General features: G+C 45.5%; 1 protein-coding gene across 6 annotated transcripts in view; it reads right to left on the reverse strand.

Annotated features, from left to right (window-relative positions):
* The window catches only part of ARHGAP24 (Rho GTPase activating protein 24), a 383,497-nt gene that overhangs the window by 161,935 nt on the left and 201,363 nt on the right, over nt 1-20,199 (reverse strand). The window contains exon 1 of one of the 6 annotated variants that reach the window (XM_048509408.1): nt 9,945-9,964. The exons of the other annotated variants lie outside the window; for them this stretch is intronic. The gene's annotated coding sequence lies outside the window, so the exon portion shown is untranslated. Of the gene's footprint in view, nt 1-9,944; nt 9,965-20,199 lie in introns of those variants that run through there. 6 annotated transcript variants of the gene reach the window in all.

Consider the following 20,199-nt stretch of genomic DNA (forward strand, 5'->3'; position numbering starts at 1 on the left):
TCATTACTGATTTTAAGTGCATTTCTTTCTCATGCCGTATTTTCTGCTCTTACAGTTCCCATACCCATCCCTGCTTGAGTGGCCAATTTGAGACAATCTGGGACAGATTTTTGGGATGCCCCCCTAAGAGAAGCATTATGACAGCTTAGAAATGGAAGAGTGGGCTGAGAAGACAAACACAGTAGATGAGTAAAAGGAGAGGTCATGAATTAAGACGTTAGAGTAATGGGGAAGGAAGCCTTTTCTATTATAGTGATTATTTCCATGCGGAATCCAAAGCCATGCAATAAATCTTCCATTTCTACTCAGTGTATATTTAATTGTTAGCAAAAGCCTTTCATCATGTTCGAGCCTTCCACTTCACATCAATGACATCTTTGTTTATCGCTTCAAAGCGGGAAGATCTTGGGCTGATTTCTGTAACTAAGCGGGATAGGTGGAAACTGATTCATCAAGATCACTCGCTAACCATGCTCATTCATAAATATTGTAAATGCTCAGAATCCAAATGGAATTATTGCCAATATTTGGGAACTCACCGTTGCCCAGGCACCTGATTATTTCTCCTTGAAGGGCAGGGAGAGAGAGAACAGCAGGGATGTGATATATAATCACAGTTGGCTAATTTTCCTATCCTGATTGGTGCCCCTGGACATAGCGTTCACACGTTCCATCAGTCATTGCACGCTCTTAGTGGTTGGGGAGATGCTTCTGATTCTATATTAGCATATGTTCTGCATTTGCATCAACTGCTTTATTCTCTGGGGTTGCACCTGTGAACTAGGCAGTCTCCAAAGACATTCATTCCACATGCAACAGATGAGGGAAACAGATAGGCAATGCCCCCATCATAAATAGCCAGGGTGTAACAATTTAGGGCAACATATGGGGTCAAATGTCCCTGGGCTGCAGCCATTTAGTCACGTGGGGTGGATCATCCCCACACGCCCCCCTCCTTCCCCTCCCCGGTCCATATACTGACTTCCCCCCGGGTCCATACACTGGTCATGGTGGGGGAGAGCAGCCACCCATGCCCCAAAAAACACACAGATTTTGGGTACCCAGGCTGGCATTTCTGTAGATAATAATTCCTCTGTAAGTAGCTCACCTGCAGACTGGGTGGAGACAGATTAAGGCCCCCTCCCCTTCCCCCAGCTCACCATATATTACCAGCTCATTTGCCCGGCAGAGCACACAGGCAGTGCTTTGCATGCACATGCTGTCAGGCAGATAGTGCTGAAGAGGCAAGGGAGGAATAGAGATAGAGACCCAAACTTCATGTCTCTGCACCAGCAATGGGCAGCCCTTCTGCCCTGCAGGCTGTGTGGGGATAAAGAAGAAGAGTTTGAGAAGAGTTTGGATTTATATCCCCCCTTTCTCTCCTGCAGGAGGCTCAAAGGCTTACAATCTCCTGCCTTCTCACAACAAACACCCTAGGTATTTGCAGGGGCTGAGAGAGCTCCGAAGCTGTGACTAGCCCAAGGTCACCCAGCTGGTGTGTGTCGGAGTGCACAGGCTAATCTGAATTCCCCAGATAAGCCTCCACAGCTCAGGTGGCAGAGCTGGGAATCAAACCTGGTTCCTCCAGATTAGATACACGAGCTCTTAACCCCCTTCGCCACTGCTGCTTCAGACTCCCCTGTAACAATGCTAAAGAATGTGCACTCACACACATATTTAGGAAATGTGATAGAAACCATTGACCATGATGCCCCTGGAGACTTCAAGCACCTGGGCCTCTTCTTCATGCTAACGTTCGAATCCCATTTTTGTATACAAGTGCACCTGAAATAATATGAGTGAATTAATCTAATATCAAAAGCCAGTGAGCCATGCCAAGAAACTGAAGGCAGCTCCTCTATTAATCACGTACAAATCCGCCGCAAGAGGGATTCAATCAAGAGCCATTTCAAAGTCCGTGGAGCCCCCTCCCAGTTAATTTTCTCCTAACCAGCGACTTGGATTTCCAAAACAATAAGCAATGGTCCAATTGCATCAGTTTTCCTAAAGAACCAGACAGGAAGATTCCAGCCCTCCTTCAATCAATGCAAGTACATGGCCATAGACATCGGCATAGCTCACTTGCAAATCTCTTTTGAAACTCTCAATTCAAAAGGAGAAAACTCTCCTCCACTATATACAGGATTTCTTTGATAGATTCAGAATCTGATTCAACACTGACGCAGGATCTGAGGTTTAAAATCTTCGCTATATTTTAAAGGACTCCGCTGCAGAGGACCAGCATATGTGAGTTGCATGTAAAGCAATACAGGTAGGCAAGCAAGGTGAATTCACCTTGCTGCCCTCTGCCTTACTTGGCTGTGTTTTGCTGTCTAAAGCATATTTTCGCATTGAGAAACTCTCTTATGGGTAATCAGCTGGTTGAGTGAAAAATGCTGAAAGAAACAGAAACCAGTCTCGTACAGCAAGGGAGATTATTGGGTTTGGTTTTCCACAAACTGTCTTTGGAAAAACAAAACAGAAATACCCGACCCACTTGAGGATCCCATAAAAGCAAGGAAAAGCTCCCGAATTAATCTAATATCTGCCAATTAAACTGCCAATTTGCCCATCCGGAATTTCCAACCGCCAGACTGATTTTCTATCAGCTCAGAAGAACCAAATCACATACACACTTAACAGTAACTATGTACGGCAATTCGAATATCAGACCTTTTGCTGATCAGAGAGCTAACAATGACTTCACCGCCACATAGGCAAGCCGGTATCCAAGATGAAATTACTGTAAACCCGTTTAAGACTCTGGCTACAGGTTAGTATTTCCATGGGCTCTTCCTAATTCCCTTCCATCCCCCCCCTATGCCACGATTGGTGCCTCTAGCTGCATCCCAGGCGCTACGCTTCAGTAAGTCTCCGCGACGGTAATCCCGCTGGCTTGTGCTGGTCGTCGTAAAAGGCTGCCGCTCGAAGAGCGCTTCTGGGATGTCAGCCGGCTACTAAGGGGCGCCGGATAGCGCAGCGCTTAAGCGGCTGTACGCTTCACCGGAGAACCCCGCTACCTCGGCAGCGCTGGCTTACGGGTAGTGTTCATAGGAGGACGGCATAATCTCCAGATAAAGTTCATGGTTCATCAGTTTCGCCAGTTCATGGCCACAGTTGGCCATGCTGACAGGGGCTGATGGGAATTGTAGTCCATAACATCTGGAGTGCCAAAGGTTCGCCACCACTGGTATATTTTATGGGCTTTTCTTTTTTTAAAAAAATAATAACCTTATTTATAGCACTGGGGAACAGCTTCAGCATTACAGGTCTGAATAGCCTTGCTTAGTCAAAAACAAAGTCACTTGACTCCATAGCACGGAAAATTGTGCCCTGCAGGATTTATCCTTGATTGTTGAACACAGGCAAATGCAAATAAGGTAGCAAGCAGATGTCCATTACATTTGAACTACTATACGTGGAGTCAGAGTCCAGCAACTCCTGGGTGATATTGTTTCTTTTCCAGCACAAACTGCAGCCCCCGACTATGAAAACTGTGGGAATTGCTGCCATGTGTGAAAATTCCATTTGACAGTGTTTCATTGCCTGGTACACTCAGAGGATTCCGACTCTTCCCATACGGGGTGCCAGTGGCTAGCCAGCTTAAAAACTTGGACGCAGTTAGCCCTTGCACAAATGTACCCTCTTAACTATTACTGAAACGGTGCGGCTGCCTCACAGAGTGCCCATGGAAGCCGTCCCCCGATAATAGGAAGAGAAAGGAAGCACAGTAGATGAATGGAAGCCTGTAGAGGAGAAAGAATGAAAAGGTGGAAGAAGCAGTGAATGAGAGCCAAGTTCCAGATGAAGACAGGGCCGTGCTCCAAGTAGAAATGTAATTCTTTAGTACCAGTTCTAAATGCCTTATATGGGCCTTCCTTAAGTCCTTTTTTAAATGTTACAACTGTATGTACCCGGAATGTACCAACTGCACATATCAGGAGCTCTTGCTGCCTGTAATACATGCAGTTGCCATGTTGTGTGCGGGGGCACTGTGGGTATTTAACTAGGCAGACCAGACGTCCCGCTTTTGGTGGGACAGTCCCCTTGAAAACAACTTTGTCCCAAGATCCCGCTGGTTTTTTTTTCTAAATGTCCTTTGGAAAGCTGGAAGGCTGCCGCGACTGCCTTCTGGGCTGGCGCGCGCGATGCGCCGCAGCAGCCTCGCGATGGCCGTCAGGAGCGACGCGGCGTCTTCTGGGCGCTAGTAGCCTTCCGCCTCTGTCACAGTGGGCGGGAAATGGGAGCGCCCTTCAGAAGGCTGGTAAGCGCCCTGCGGCTGGCGCGCGCGACAGCCGCTCAGCCTCGTCCTTAGGGGTTCATGGCTGCGACCATCTGGTCACCTTATATTTAACAGGCATGTAGTATCTTGATATGCATGAAAGCAACACATCCAGTGGTTCGTTCACTTACATCAAAGCTGTACACACTAGGGTTGAGCACTGACACAAAAGTTTGGGAAATGTCAGGTTTGGGTGTTGCACTCGTGAATTTTTCAGCAAAGCTCTAACAAAAGCCGATAATGCTACCTACTCAGCTTTATTTGGCTATTCCCGAAAATATTCAGGTTAAAAAAACCCAAACCCAAAATTTGGAGATCTCTCCTCCTCTACAGTTTCCCAAACGCCTGATCAGGTTAAGTCTCTTCCTTACCATGCTCCCAAGACCCATGTCTTGGAAAGCAGGGAGGCGGGCGGATCCCGCATGTGGGACTGGAGCTCGTGATGTGGGATATCTTTCCCTCTCTGCTGTCTCCCAAGGCCACTTGGGCTTGGAAAGGGCAATGGAGGGGAGAGAGATTCAGACAGGCGAAAAAGCTGGCCTCCACACGGGCCAGGGCCTTCACGGCTCTGGCCCCGGCCTGGTGGAATGCTCTTCCTCCAACTGTCCAGGGTCTCCCGGACTCTTTGGTGAGTTCCGCGAGGCCTGTAAGACGGAGCTGTTCCGGGCTGGCCTTTGAGGAACCGTCATTGATGGTGCCTTCCCTTTCATGGCTCTGCCCTTGGCCCCTACATCTGTGGGACTCCGCCATTCCTCCCTCTTGGGGAGAGGATTTTGAATAAGGAGCTGCTGGACGCCATTTATATTTATTATTGTGTTTTTATTGTATTATATTTATTTATTATATGCCATTAAAGGTATTGTATTTGTTGTTTCCAGGGCTTATATTTATACGTATTTTATTGTGAATTTCATTGTATTGTATTTATATGATTTAGCTACTGTTTTATCGCTGCTTTTAAAGATTTTAGCCATTTTTTTTATTATGTTTATTATTGTACACTCGAGCTCTCGGGATAGGGCGGTATAAAAATCTAATAAACAAACAAACAAACAAATAAATAAATAATATTATTTGGCTTTTTCTGTCCCACGTGTATTCAGCTTTATGAATATACCTGGGATGTAGTATGGGTAAAAGATCCTTAGATTCTGGGATCTCATGAGATCAGGACAGCCTGGGCTACACAGATCAGGGCACAGCATATATACCCATGTTCACACGTCTGCACGCTTGTACTGTATCTGGGAACTCTCATTGAGGTAGGATGACAGAGGAATGTACACAGATGTTTCAAGACTGCACACAGACTAGTAGTCCTCTGCAGATATGATTATGGGAAAATCGAGGTTCTGATTTGTCTGAATGGAAGCTGTAGTGGGTTGCAGACTTTCCATGATACCTGACAAACAAGTTAATGAAACAATAGGAAAATGGATGCTCTAGGTTAGAGAAGAAGGTCTTAACGCAGTGATGGCTATTAATCCCACGGCATCGGTGCCAGAGGCGGCACTCAGAGCTCCTTTCCGCGGGCACACGCAGAAAGTTCATCAGGGGCGGTAAAAATCACCCCCCCACACAATACATCTATAGGCTAGCCTGGGCACGTATCCTACCCGGAGTAAGCTCGGGTTGCTGGAAATGGGTTTGCTTCGATTAACTTCCTAGGGTCGCGGATTCACCCATTCGGCGTTGCATGGTTGCTTCACCTCGCTTAATCCTGAGTAACATGCGCCTTGGAGCTAAATCCATTTTTCTAAACTAAAACCTCAGTATTCAGGTTTTCAAATTCCTCGTTCTTGTTGGCACTTTTACATAAATAAGCGGGTTTTGCCAAAAATTTGGGCACTCGGTCTCAAAAAGGTTCGCCATCACTGGTCTAACGGCACACACTCTATTCACTTAGATAGGGCCCTGCCTACATTGCACCCCCTGAGGTCACCTACCACTTGATGCGCATGTTTAAGATTGATGGGTCCTTCCCGCTGCCCCTGTTTCCAATGAGAAAGTATAGTGTATGTGCAGTCCATTGGGACTGTTCTCGTGGACAAATTTATTACAATATAGAACAAGCGGAATTGCCAGCAGGATCCACGTCAGCAAGCTCAAGCAGCAGGTATGACGGAGTGCTCTGCGGTTACAGGTGGGCAACAGCTCCCCAGCCGAATTCATCTGCCCAAATCACCAATCATAGAAAGCTCTGCCTATGATCTTGCTGTTGCTGCGGCTGCTGCGAACAATAACGAGGCACCGGATGGTACAGCTGGAAGCACCGAGAAACACATACCTTGCTTGGGGTCACTGTTCGGTTAATGTCTGTGAAATGAGCATTCGAGGAATGTTCATGCAAAAGTCCAAAGATGAAAAGGATAAAGAAGTGGAAGGGAAAATGTGAGGGGAGGGAGCTTTTTATGTCTCAGTGCACCAAAATAAAAAAGAGAGAGAGACATTTTTAAGCAAAAAAACCCCCACAAACCCTTAAAGCAGAGGCGTTTCGAATTTCAGAATCATCCCAGATATACCAACTGCAGAATGCTAAAGGGTTTTCTGGGGATCTATCTCTCATAAGTAAATACAGGAGCAAGAACTTTAATATAAATTATTTTACAGCTTGTAAGAGCATTGTAAATTCACGTGGCTGGTTAAACAGTCTTATGCAGTGAATGTGGAAGTGGTAGCCGCAGAAGGCTGGAAATGCAGTGAGTAACAGATGGACAAAAGCATGGAGTATTGATGGGAAGTAGAATGGAATCATCCCATTCCACCAAAACTTTGGCTTCCACAAATCACTATGAACATGGGCATGGCTGAGATTCATTGTGCATGGCACTACACCACACTGGTTCTTAAGTGGCAGACTCCGTGATTAAAAGATAAAGATAAATGTTTATTAGGGAATGGCATTTCAGATAAGAAAACCAACAAGTAGGGGTAGCCTGCATCTACCTTCCTAGCTAGAGAAGGAAGAAGGGAGTTAACTTCCAAGAAGGAGGAGGAAATTTGATCTGAGAGTATCCGTCGAAGGATAGACAAGAGGTGACACAAAAGGACAGAAGGGTCTATACAGCCCTATCATGCTGACCACTCCCGGGTCTTCTTTGTGGTTCCTTCTCACAGTAGACATTGCTACTTCCAAGAGTCACCCCATACCAGCGCCAGAGGCTGCTATTTATATCAGAAGTATGTGGGGAACGTGTTTGAATGCTGTATATTCTGGCCCTATAATATGGGGTTGTCAGTTGTTGGTTGGGAAATCCCTGGACATTTGGGGGGGAGAGGAGTGGAGCCTAGGAAGGTTGAGGTTTGGGGAAGAACAAAAGGCATCAGCAGGGTACAGTCAGGGTACATCAGCAGGTAACAGTCCAGGTGCTCGGGAGCAACGGCCGCAGAAGGCCCTTGCTTTCACATCCTGCATGTGAGCTCCCAAAGCGCAATCTGGTAGGGAATACTGCACTCGTGACCAAACAGAGTGCAGCAGAGGCACTAGATGGGACTCCTCCTGGTCTGATCCAGCTGGCTCTTTCTTATGTGCTTATGTTCTTATGTACAATGCCTCGAGTCCACCCAGCAAAGTTACTATTTTCTCCAGGGGAATTGTCTGGAGATGAGTTGTAATTCCTGGCAATCTCCAGCCCCCCCCTCCCTCCCCCCTCCCAGAGATTAGCAGCCCTGCCCTGCCCTCACCTCTAAATGTTTCTGCCCCACTAGAAACCACATATCACAACCCAAATTCTGATGCAAAAGATTTTTCACTACATCCACACTTATAGAGGGGTATTAATACCATAAAAGTTGTCCGTGTTGTAATCATAGGCCCTTTCTGCACAGCACATATAAAACGTCTTGAGGATGTGAAAAGAAGCATTTTGGGGAGTAGCTCTGCACAGCTTTCACCCCAAGTCATCTGCAGGAGATTTTATTTCTGCTCAACCTGGGCTTTTTAGAAAATGCTACACTAGCAATCTCCCCTGACTCGCGAAGACACAGGGTGTGAAAAGATGTTTCCTGCTTGCTGTGCCCGACTTATTTTTCCTGCCCAACTCCTTATAGCTCTTAAGTGACTGTCACTTAAGTAAGACTGTTACAACTCACATATAGGTGTATATTTCATGCGGCTCCCCCAGCGTGTAAACAGCGTTGCTAGATAGTGAGACTGCATCGAGATGCCGATTTCTCTGGACAACTTGCAAAGATTTAATGCGGGGCCTTCGAAAATACGTAGCTTATAACATATGCTGCTTTTACTACTAGGTTAATCCAGCACGGGGAGGGAGGGTGTTTTAAAGAGAGCTGGTGGGAGAAGGGTGAGAACGTTAGCTCACGCTGGAATGTATTTGGAGGTGAAAATGAGTTGACTGAGCCAGGAAAAGGAAATGCAAGTGATTAGCAAGATTGAGCAAGCAGATTCACAGACACTCTAAAGTTCCAAACTGGCTAATTCCCAAGTCGGATTGGCAGCTCTGATGCTCCTTCTCCGCTTTATGCTACTTTGTTCAGATATATGTGCTGATTTAAAATTTCCTGACCCCCAAGGCTACGTTTGGGGAGAAACTGCAGAGATGAGCTTACTCCAAGGCCATGGTGGCGAACCTTTGGCACCCTCTTAGATGTTATGGACTACACTCCTATCGTAAGCTCCCTTCCAGCATGGGCTACAATTGCGCAGACGGATGAGCTTACTCCAAGCGCCAAGGGTGGCTGTAACCTTTTGGCACTCCAGATGTTGCGTGGACTACAATTCCTATCAGCCTCCCTTCCAGCATGGCTAATGTCAAGAGATGAGCTTACTCCAAGGCCACATGGTGTGGCAAACCTTTGGCACTCCAGATAAGTTATGGACTACACACTCCCACCTCCAGCCCTTCCCAGTGCATGGCCAATTTTGGCAGAGATGAGCTTACTCCAGTAAAGCCATGAGTTATGTATCCTTGTTCTTAGCATCTCCAGAGTTGCACCATGGATTACATCAGCCCCTTCCAGCCATGCTGGAAGGGGCTGATGGGAATTGTAGTCCATAACATCTGGAGTGCCAAAGGTTCGCCACCACTGCTCCAAGGTATCGCAAAGCTGCAACAAGTGCCAGAAGCCGCCTGCCAAATTAGCATACCAGTATCATCATCATCTCTCAAGCACATCTCCTTAGCAGCGTCTCCGGCTATGCATGACATAAAGGGCAGCTGTAACGCTTGCTGTTAAGGAATTAACCCAGCAAGCCGTTCCTACATCTGCTTAACTGTTCGGCGTGCCCAGTTGCTCATCTTCAGATGACAGATTCGGACTTTGCATTCCCCAGATGAAAGCCAGGCCCCCACAAAGCAAATACGAGCACTCCTATAGGTCTTGGCACTGCCCGCGTTCCTCCGATTGTTTGTTGCAGCCTCAGAGCTGGTTTGCCTTCATCGTTAAAATTAGCGCAGTTTCTGACCCTCGGTATCCACCTTCGTTATCAAGAACTATGATCTATTTGCACCCGTTCACTACAACAGTGCAGAAGTGTTGACTATTTTGTGTAGTGAGGCTCAAACCTGTCAGCTTGGTTGCCAGCAGTCATTCTGAGAAACAGTCAAGAAGCTGCGAACACTACCGAAAAAGCCCTAGAATTCAATGCAACCCCAGTATGCCTGATACAATTAACAGTCAATAAAAAATAAAATGAAAGTACCTTGAAATGAATGGTCTGACAGTCCTCTTCACGGCTATTTCCCCAGTGCAGAGCCTGCCTTACCTAAACATCGTCACTCAGCCCAAATGCAACGGTTTGATTTGTTTAACTGACAAGCCGGGGCAGAGCAATCCTCTGTCTCAAAAAGTAAGCTGGATCTCAGCCACTCTAGTTACTATTTATTTTAAACACTGAGGGGCTGTCAGGGAAATAGCCCGCTTCTGCCTCCTCTTCGGGCTCAGCCAACATCTATTCTCCCATGACTTTAAGGGGGAAAAGAACGAGAAGGAATGTATGCTATAAATAAATTAGAGGAATGCAAAAACACTGTAAATATTGCAAATTTGGAAATGCTCTCCATAGAGGATTTCTGGCCAGGAGTTCCAGCTGCAGACAAGGCTGAGTTCTTCAGGGCTGGAGGCTGGCTAACTCGGCTACTGCTTGTCACCTCCAGGTTGGCGGCCACCTGGGTCCAAGGAAGCTGCTTAGATCCTGGCCTGCTCGCTGTGCCATGATAGCTGTTGCCATAGGAACTGGAGAACTAGGGGAGGTTTTTTTCCAGCCCTAATATTTATGAGCACTCCACACTTGGCCAGTGGGTTCCTTTACCCATCCCCATCTCTATGGCCATGTTCCAACTACTTGATGGTTATCTTGCTAGCTAAATGGAGCTTGGCTAATTGCCTCTCCAAAGACACACCCAGGATAGCGCTCCACTCCATGCACTCTGGTTGGGGATCCCTGGCCTGAAAGATATCCTCAACTAGGGCCAGAGCATTTCCAGCTCTGTCCCCAGTCTGGTGGAATGCTCTGTTGAATGAGTCCTGGGTCCTGTTAGCATTTTGAAAGGCCCTTTCTGTACAGCAAATGTAAAGCGGGTTGCAGGTGAGGTAAATGAACCCGTTGTAGCCCCAGGCCATTCGCATGGCTGAGCATCCCTTGGCGAGCGAGGGCATTGGCCAGGGTGTGTGCCTTCACACAGAGGCACTTTTTTTTTTACACTCACCTCCTTCTGCTGCGTAGCTACGAAACCTGGCAGGCATGGACCTCCAAAGCATGCTGCTGTCCCTGCACCCCTGCGTAGCTACACAGCACAGAGGCGGGGACTGGAAAAAAAGGGAAGCGCAGCCAAGTAACATGCTTCCCGGGGCAGCAATTCACTCAGCCATGACTGCAATCCACATTAAAACGAAAGAATCACAGATAGTGCGATTCTTGAAAAACCTGGGTCGTGGGGGGAAACGTGGAGCGGACTCGAGTTAGGAGCGGGATCCGTATGAAGTTTCCCCCAACACGGGTTTTATACCGTGGTTAGCCCACAGTTATTGGCCCTTGAGGAAGGGGCCTAAGTTCCATGGGATCTGTAAGACAGAGTTATTCCCCCATGCCTATGATTGAGGACAGTCATGGTATGTTTCATCGTGTCTGGCCTCCCTGTCCTGTTCCTGTTTTGGTTTCTTTTGTTTTTCCTTTCTCCCATTGCCCTCATTCCCCTTAGCTAGAATTATTTGATGGCGCCATTGAAATTTGTTAATTGTATGGGGTTTTTAATTGGTTTTTCTGAAAGCCCCCTGAGCCCATTTTGGGGAAGGGCAGCATATAACTCAAATAACAAATAACTAAAAGTAAGTAAAATAAATCACCTCCTTGCATATGTATGTAAGTGCCACGAAGTTGCAATCAACTCATGGGGACCTCAGCTAGGGGCTTCAAGACAAGGGAGAAGCAGAGGTGGTTTACCATGGCCTTCCTCTGCAGTCTTTCACTTGGTGGACTCCCATCCTAGCATGGACTCTGCTTCGCTTCCAAGGTTGGATGAGATCGTACTATACTATGCTGCCTCATAAGAACATAAGAACATAAGAACATAAGAACAAGCCAGCTGGATCAGACCAGAGTTCATCTAGTCCAGCTCTCTGCTACTCGCAGTGGCCCACCAGGTGCCTTTGGGAGCTCACATGCAGGATGTGAAAGCAATGGCCTTCTGCGGCTGTTGCTCCCGAGCACCTGAAAGGCATTTGCAATCTCAGATCAAAGAGGATCAAGATTGGTAGCCATAAATCGACTTCTCCTCCATAAATCTGTCCAAGCCCCTTTTAAAGTTATCCAGGTTAGTGGCCATCACCACCTCCTGTGGCAGCATATTCCAAACACCAATCACACGTTGCGTGAAGAAGTGTTTCCGTTTATTAGTCCTAATTCTTCCCCCCAGCATTTTCAATGGATGCCCCCTGGTTCTAGTATTGTGAGAAAGAGAGAAAAAGTTCTCCCTGTCAACATTTTCTACCCCATGCATAATTTTATAGACTTCAATCATATCCCCTTGAAGATTGATCATGTTGTGAAGTTGCCTCCCCTCTTCATTTTCCCCTCCTCATTTGCAAAGTTAAGTGGACTAAAAAAAACCCTCCCTCTTGACAGAATTCTTAACATTTGTTATACTTTGAGAAACAAGCTGAAAAATCTTTGCATTTTAAAGTTTCTCCCTGACACCCATGAGCCCTAGAAAGGTATGCTTTTTTACAAAAAACAACAAACAAGGAAGTGAGATTCTAAAGAGTTTCCCGTAGACACCATGAATATTACATTGAAAACCATGTTTCTGTACCTGTGGACTGAACACAGCCATGCTGACAATCAACAAGTGTGCCAAGTTATTTTCCCACCTTTCCTAGAACTTCACAACGTGATCGATCTGCAATCCGCTGACATGGCAAAAGAACATCATTTGCATTCATTTTAATGACTTTTCAGAGAACCGATGCCCGGCTTCCCCACAGTTGCCCGAGCTTCCTGGCTTTCTACTGATTTCCTGAGGTGCCTAGGTTATGTTCATTTAAACTGCAGATCCGCTGAAATTTATTCTCTTGAATCCCTCGAGTTTTTCAAAAGACTGACTTTAGCTGCTAATTCATCAAAAATGATGGCTCCACACTCGAATATGTAACATATGTTTTCTAAATAAAATGGAGAGAAACTAATCTCTTCGCTCTTTTTTTTGCATTGACAGCTCTGAAGTTAATTACATCGTCCACCTTGCCTACATTTGTACGGATTCAGAGATCTCGAGCGAGCTGTAAATTTTATCACTTCTCATGTTTCCATAATTATTCTGACATCTTAGTTGGTGGGATTTCAAGCAGAGAAGGTTCTTGGCCTGTCTTTCAGGAAAAAAATGTGTTGTTTTATCGTCCTTGAAATCAAGTATAGCAAAGGATAGGATTTGGTTTATCTGCATGCTGGATCTGGTAGTTAATTCTCTCCGTGGGGACGGGCTGCCATCGTTTCTGTCATTCATTTCAGTGATCATTTTATAAACATACCAGCATCACTACAGCAGGCTGCAGAAAGGGCTTTTATATTTAGCAAAGCTCTTCCCTGATTCACACATAGACCTAGAAAGGAGGCAAATAGCCCCTTTCCTCTTCATTTACTGGAAAGACCCCCCTCTCCCAAGCCCCAGCCAAACACGAGGGTGAACATGTCCAAGTTCTCACCCATAAAAGCCATCCATATGCTTCCTATACTTTTTGTGCTTCAATACTGGTCCAAACATCTGCTATGTACATATAGCTAGAACCTGATTTTTTCCCCGAAAATGGGCACTCTTGGGAACAATGCTCAAGCCAGAAATGTCATGAAGAGCGCCTGTCTCCAACTCCACGCACACACCTGCTCTCATTCAGAGGAGCAACATCTGTGTAGTCTGAGAAAACGGAGTCTGCATGTTCCTGGGAGAAGCTGTAGAAGTCTTGGCGCCAAACTGGGTTCCAGCCTGCTTTCCCAGTCATGCTGAGGAATCACAGCTGATCGTAAAATAAGCACGGGCATGACTTGGCCAGCAACATGTAAGAGAAATGTGTTACTGTCACCACAATGGTACTTCAAATGTGTGCAAAGCGTATTGGATCTTTTATTTAGTTTATTCCCAGAACTAGGCTTGGTGGTTTGGTCAATCGAAATCGGAAGGATCTGAAGATTTTTTTTAACAGAGGTCTCGCCATGGCCTCTTTTAAGCTATTGGGGAAAATCCCAGTACTGAGGGAAAGATGTAACAATTTCCATCAGAGGGGTATGTATGTTATCCACGCTGGCTTTTACTAGCCAGGACAGGCACAGGTTGAGAAGGCACAGTGGCGAGCAGCAGTGGCGTAGGAGGTTAAGAGCTTGTGTATCTAATCTGGAGGAACCGGGTTTGATTCCCCGCTCTGCCACCTGAGCTGTGGAGGCTTATCTGGGGAATTCAGATTAGCCTGTACACTCCCACACACGCCAGCTGGATGACCTTGGGCTAGTCACAGCTTCTCGGAGCTCTCTCAGCCCCACCTACCTCACAGGGTGTTTGTTGCGAGGGGGGAAGGGCAAGGATATTGTAAGCCCCTTTGAGTCTCCTGCAGGAGAGAAAGGGGGGATATAAATCCAAACTCCTCCTCCTCCTCTTCTTCTTCTTCTTCTTCTTCTTCTTCTTCTTCTTCTTCTTCTTCTTCTTCTTCTTCTTCTTCTTCTTCTTCTTCTTCTTCTTCTTCTTCTTCTTCTTCTTCTTCTTCTTCTTCACATAGTGGCTTAGCTGCGCTAAGGATGCTGCCCACATTGTCATGGGATAGTGGGTCGAATTAGTTCAATGAAGGACCCAAAGATGACCCACGGGCCTCTAGTTCACTCACTGTGTCAAAGTTGACAGGAAGGTCCAGGTGGAGAGGCAAAGGTGGCGTGGGGGGGCATGGGGGGGCAGAAAACTGGGAGTCTGCCTCAGGCTCCATTTTCCCCAGATACACCACTGTTTGCTTGGCTGGGTGGGTAGAGCCTGGCCTGTTTAAAAGTGTTAGCTCAGGTCTGGAAAAGGCAGAAGTCTGTTGCCCTGGGAACACCATCTTGCATCATCCCATTGTGTCAGTTTAGCACACGTACAAAAGGGAAAAAACGATAAAAGGAGGGTAGCACATTTTTTTAACAACAACCACCTAGAGAGTTGCCAGACATTTTTGAAATACAAATCAAGAGTGCATTCAAAACGCAGACAGGAAGACTGTAGCGGTATACATTACTTAGAAAGTTCTGTCACTTGTAAAAGAAATTTTGCTACTTTTTCCAAGAGCATGACATCTGTGTTGTTTAACAGAAGCTCCACAACAGAACAGTCAGAGTCACTTTCAGATTTGTCTAGGGCCAGCCTGGGGGAGAAATTCCTAATGCCCACATATCTCGGACAGTCAAGAATAATGTGAGTAAGAGTCTCCACTTGATTTTTACAGTGTGGACAAACCCGATCCTGGAGAGGGATAGATAAGTAACGACCCTTTGTAATGGCCGATGGGAAGGTAGCACATTGCAGACTTTGTGGTGACGAAGGCGCTGACAGAACTTAAATGCAATCCTTCACCACATCACGTGCAGGGGAAGGCACCTTAGAAGAAGAAGATAAGAGTTTGGATTTATATCCCCCCTTTCTCTCCTGCAGGAGACTCAAAGGGGCTGACAATCTCCCTGCCCTTCCCCCCTCACAACAAACACCCTGTGAGGTGGGTGGGGCTGAGAGAGCTCCGAGAAGCTGTGACTAGCCCAAGGTCACCCAGCTGGCATGTGTGGGAGTGCACAAACTAATCTGAATTCCCCAGAGAAGCCTCCACAGCTCAGGCGGCAGAGCTGGGAATCAAACCCGGTTCCTCCAGATTAGATACACAAGCTCTTAACCTCCTACGCCACTGCTGCTCACTTAGAAAAAGCTGGGGAAAGCAACCCACCGGGAAGCATTTCAGTAGGATGCCGGGACAACAATAGCAAAAATACAGAACAAGTGTTTCATGTGGAAACAGATAGGGGTCATCTTGAGGTCATCTGATCAATACACACCTGTGCAGGAGTACAAACCTATACTGCCAAGGACCAAAATGCCTGTTGTTGATCCACAATGTACTAATTATTTGATTGATTATTGCAATAGATTATTAAATCCTGTGACATCAAACATAGCAGGCAGTAGTTTCTGTTGGGGAAAATGGCATGAAAGAAGTTACCCATCTCCCTTGAAGCTGCACCTCCAATCTAAACTGTGTTTACCCACAGGAACTCTTAAAGGGAAATCCAATGACAGCTCCTTCTATTTAATAGATAGCTCGTTCTTGAATTTCACCAGAAGAGGAAGTCACATTAATAAGTTCTAGCAGGTGAAATTTCTACGGGAATCCTGTCTAAGGCACAGTTTTAATTATTTGCAACAAACCCATCATAGGCCCCGGCTTCAGAGATTCAAACAATAATCTCTTTCATCCCACCAGGACGCTGCTCAGACTGCGATTGAAAACTGCGATGTCTCAGATTTGAACGCATTTTGCCGTTTACTTACCAGGTAATTTGTCTTTATGTTGACACAAAGACCATCTTTATCCTCTTTCTGTTATGAGATGTAGCGCACAGGGCGGCTAGCAATATTTTAGTTAGCTGTATGTATCCTCACCCTGAGCTCTTGATTATCTTTTCCAGCCACTGCTGTGAAAAGGTATTCCATGTGGTCACGATCAGAGCTGTTTATCATAAGGAGAGTTAAGTAAGGGAATAAAAGTTGCAATGATTTTATTGTAGGGTTTAATAAAGAGACACTGGCTGTAAAACCTAAATAAATGTATTTCTTCCTATCCCTTTCCCACGAAACTAATCCAACTCATTTCAAATATTGCGTGTGTGATTTAACACCCAAATGGAGTTTTCTGAAGTGTGAGAAGGAAAATCAGCCAGGCCTTTCGGAGGCTGCAAAGAGTATCTTTTTCCTTTAAACATCATTTGTGTCGGTTTTTCACATCTTGGACAGCTTCCTAATGTTTATTTGGCTTGTCGCAACTCAAGTGACTTGGCACAGACCACCTCAATTTGTCATTTTCTGTTGGCTTTAATGATTGCTGATGCCCTTGGCAGCTCTGAGTATATGGGGTATATGTGTGGGAGAGACAAAGGAAGAGAGAATTCAGAGCCAAACTCTACTTAATAAGCAGCCAAATCCCCTTCCCAATACAACCTACTGAAAAATAAATCTAAAAATAACAGCACATCTCAAATCTGCTTGGCATTTGATAGGAAATAGGATAAAAATGGGCCACAAGAGGGAGGAAATGTATATTTTTGGCCATGCGGAAATGGCCAAAGAAAGCATTCTGATGGGATATATCCAGCAAGGATGATTCATGTGCAATGACCTAGCAATATGGTTGCCAGCTCTGGCTGGGGAAATGCCTGGAGACAGGTGCTGATGCCTGTGGAAGAGATAATTTAGGGGGGGAGGTTCACTTAGGCCCCTTTCGCACTGTAGGATCCGGCCTTAGATTGACTTGGGTCCGACCCGGGTACTCCGCACAGCCGTAGCGTCGGACTCGTGTCTAACTCGACTCACCCCCCCTCTCACCGTTACATTTTCGACTGGGATGAGTTGACTGGCGAACTCGGGTTGCACTCAAGCCAAAGCCGGCGGAGTGCAGAATCTCCCTCAGCTCGACTCTGCCAGCCAGCAAATCACAGTGCAGTATTTTCGGCCATGCGCAGAACGGGAGACTCGTGGCGGCAGCGAGAAGCGCGCCTTAAAAATATCCTCCTACGTAGCTCCTACGTCGATAAACAAAAAAAAAGGGACGCGCACTCACATTTCCCGCCATAGAACAGCAGCCAAACGGGAATGAGGAGCAGAAGACGCGAGGAGATAATCCCGCTCTCTGAACTCGGCTCCGGAGACACGAGTCAGCTGCTGTGCGGAGAAACGGAGGACTCGAGCTCAGGTAATGATTTCCACGGACACGAGTCGAACCTGAGTCACCTTGTGTGTGTGGAGAGGGCCTTAGAATCAATGCTGTTTGCCCTTTGAAGCTGCCTTTTTCTCCACAGAAACTTTTCAATGTAGTTTGGAGATCTGTTGTAATTCTGGGAGAAGTCCAAGCCCCGCTTGACAATCCCAATGCGGTTCCATATACTTTTTCGCTGCAAGTCCAGACTTTCTCAGAAGGAGTTCCAAGTAAAGTCAAAGAATTTACTTCCAACATTCTCAGTCTTTCAGCCCAAATCTCATACACTCTCAGAGATTACATGCGGGCATTGTTCCATTTCAGAGGATAGCCATCCTTACTTTAGCTGTCTCTTGTCAATTTTCTCCAGCAAAAGCAACTTCCATTCCCAATTTCACTTTCTCCAAACTGCAGACACATTGTTATCTTCACCTTAACATGACACTGCTCATTTGAATGAAACTGACAAAGGTGATACAAGTGAGCTGGCTTGTGTCTGTGGCCTTGCATTACAACGCTAATGCTATACCTCCCCCCACTCCATTTGCAAAGCTAGATACTGGTTTTGCAAAGAGGGTGGGCCAGTAAAGTGCCTGTAAAGATGGGCAGAGTTCTTCCCATCTCAGTAGGCACCCCCCATTTGCAAAACTGAATCCCAGCTTTGCAAAGGGGGTGTTGGCTCAGGCAAAGAATAGGACAGCCCTGCAAGGACCCCAGATCTTTAAAAAGTGTTACCAGCTATGAGAGGGTTGTAGGAGTTGTAGTCCAGTTGGCTCCTCTTTGCTTAGGAAATGGTGCCCTTTGGACTACTTCTCCAAGAGTCCTTCGCTTTAAGGAATGAGTTGTCTGAAACACACTGGGCTTTTATATAGTAGGACAAAATAATGTAAAAGTGTGATTAATCATAACAGTTCATAGAGGTCAACATAATTTATTCTATCATTCAAAAGAGTTGTTGATTATATCTGTATTTATAAAGAAAAATATGTATATAATATATGAGAGATGTCATTTTGTACTTTGTACCCCTTCAAGTAAGTAAGTAAGTAAGTAAGTAAGTAAGTAAGTAAGTAAGTAAGTATGTATGTATGTATGTATGTATGTATGTATGTTTGTATGTATTTAGGCAGATAAAATATAAGCAGATAAGTTCCATTCTATGGATCCATTAGCAGAAGCTGAGTTTGGAATCCAATCGCTTTTCTCCACTGTAAAAATTATTGAGACTTTGGGGCAACAAGTTTTAAAAACCCAAATCAGAATAGAAATGGAAAATCTTATTACTGGCTGAAGAACATTATAAAAGAAAGTATCTTGACAACACAAACAGTTTGATGATAACAGCTTTGCTCTCTGCCTCTGGATCAATGATACCAGTCCTTAAAAAGGGCAGCAGCAAACTACTTTCATTCCTGTTTAAAGATATCAGTAAAAAGTGATCTCAGTGCAGGATGAAAAGGTCAAAATCAAATTGCTTCAGATCAGTCACAAAATCACTGCCTGGGAAAGCGTTGGATTGATTCTGTACGTTTTCTTTACAGGAGCTTCTGAATTGTCGAATGCTCGGCGCACATGGTACCAAGCAACAGTCATGCAAGCATTCCTTGGGTGAGTTCAAGAAATGAAGGAGGTAAACACAATCGACAGAGAAGACAAAATCTCAGTACAGAAATGATAACATGCATGCTGAACTTATATGTGTAAACAAACAGATAACAGGGAAATAGACTCAGACTCAAAAGATAAAATATATAGACACAGGAGATGGATTCCGTAGCAATTCAAGCTGAAGACATGCTGGGTTATGGGTGCTTTTAAAATACATGACTGAAAAGTGTATTGTTGCCTTCACTGCCCCTGTATCCATCAACAAACTTCTCAGGTTTATATAGGCGCTTCAGAGGTCTACATGACTTCTTTGACTAAAGAAAGGGAGGCAAACAACACTTTTACAGTGTTAGCAGGAGTAGGAATCAGTTTCTTCAGATAAGAATTACAATTCTATCAGCCTCTGTCAGCATGGCCAATTGGCCATGATGGTAGGGGCTGATGGGAATTGTAGTTCCTGAACATCTGGAGAGCCGCAGGTTCCCTACCCCTGTGCCAGCACAAAGGGACCTGACCGGTGGAAACTAAGAAGACCTCTAGGCCAACTGTATTCCTAGTGACAGTATCAGGAGTGAAAAAGATTCAAGAAAAAAAGATTCAAGAAAAAGATTCAAGAAAAAGATTCAAAGCTTCAAAATGCATTCTTCAACTATGGTGGAAACAAAAAAACAAGAATTGCTCAGCCTTGTCTATACCCACAACTTTCCCTACACCCACAACTCAAGAAAGCACAGGTTCTAGTTCTGAACTCAGACTGACTATAGAAAATTAAAATCTTCTCCCCGGGTGTAAATATGTAATCAAAGACTGGGGGAAAGTGGTTAAACCATCTAGACTACAATTACAAATGGAGGGTTAGTATGCTCACCTAATCCATAATTAAC

This window comes from Sphaerodactylus townsendi, linkage group LG10 (assembly GCF_021028975.2).
Source record: "Sphaerodactylus townsendi isolate TG3544 linkage group LG10, MPM_Stown_v2.3, whole genome shotgun sequence".
In the NCBI taxonomy this organism is placed as follows: domain Eukaryota; kingdom Metazoa; phylum Chordata; class Lepidosauria; order Squamata; family Sphaerodactylidae; genus Sphaerodactylus; species Sphaerodactylus townsendi.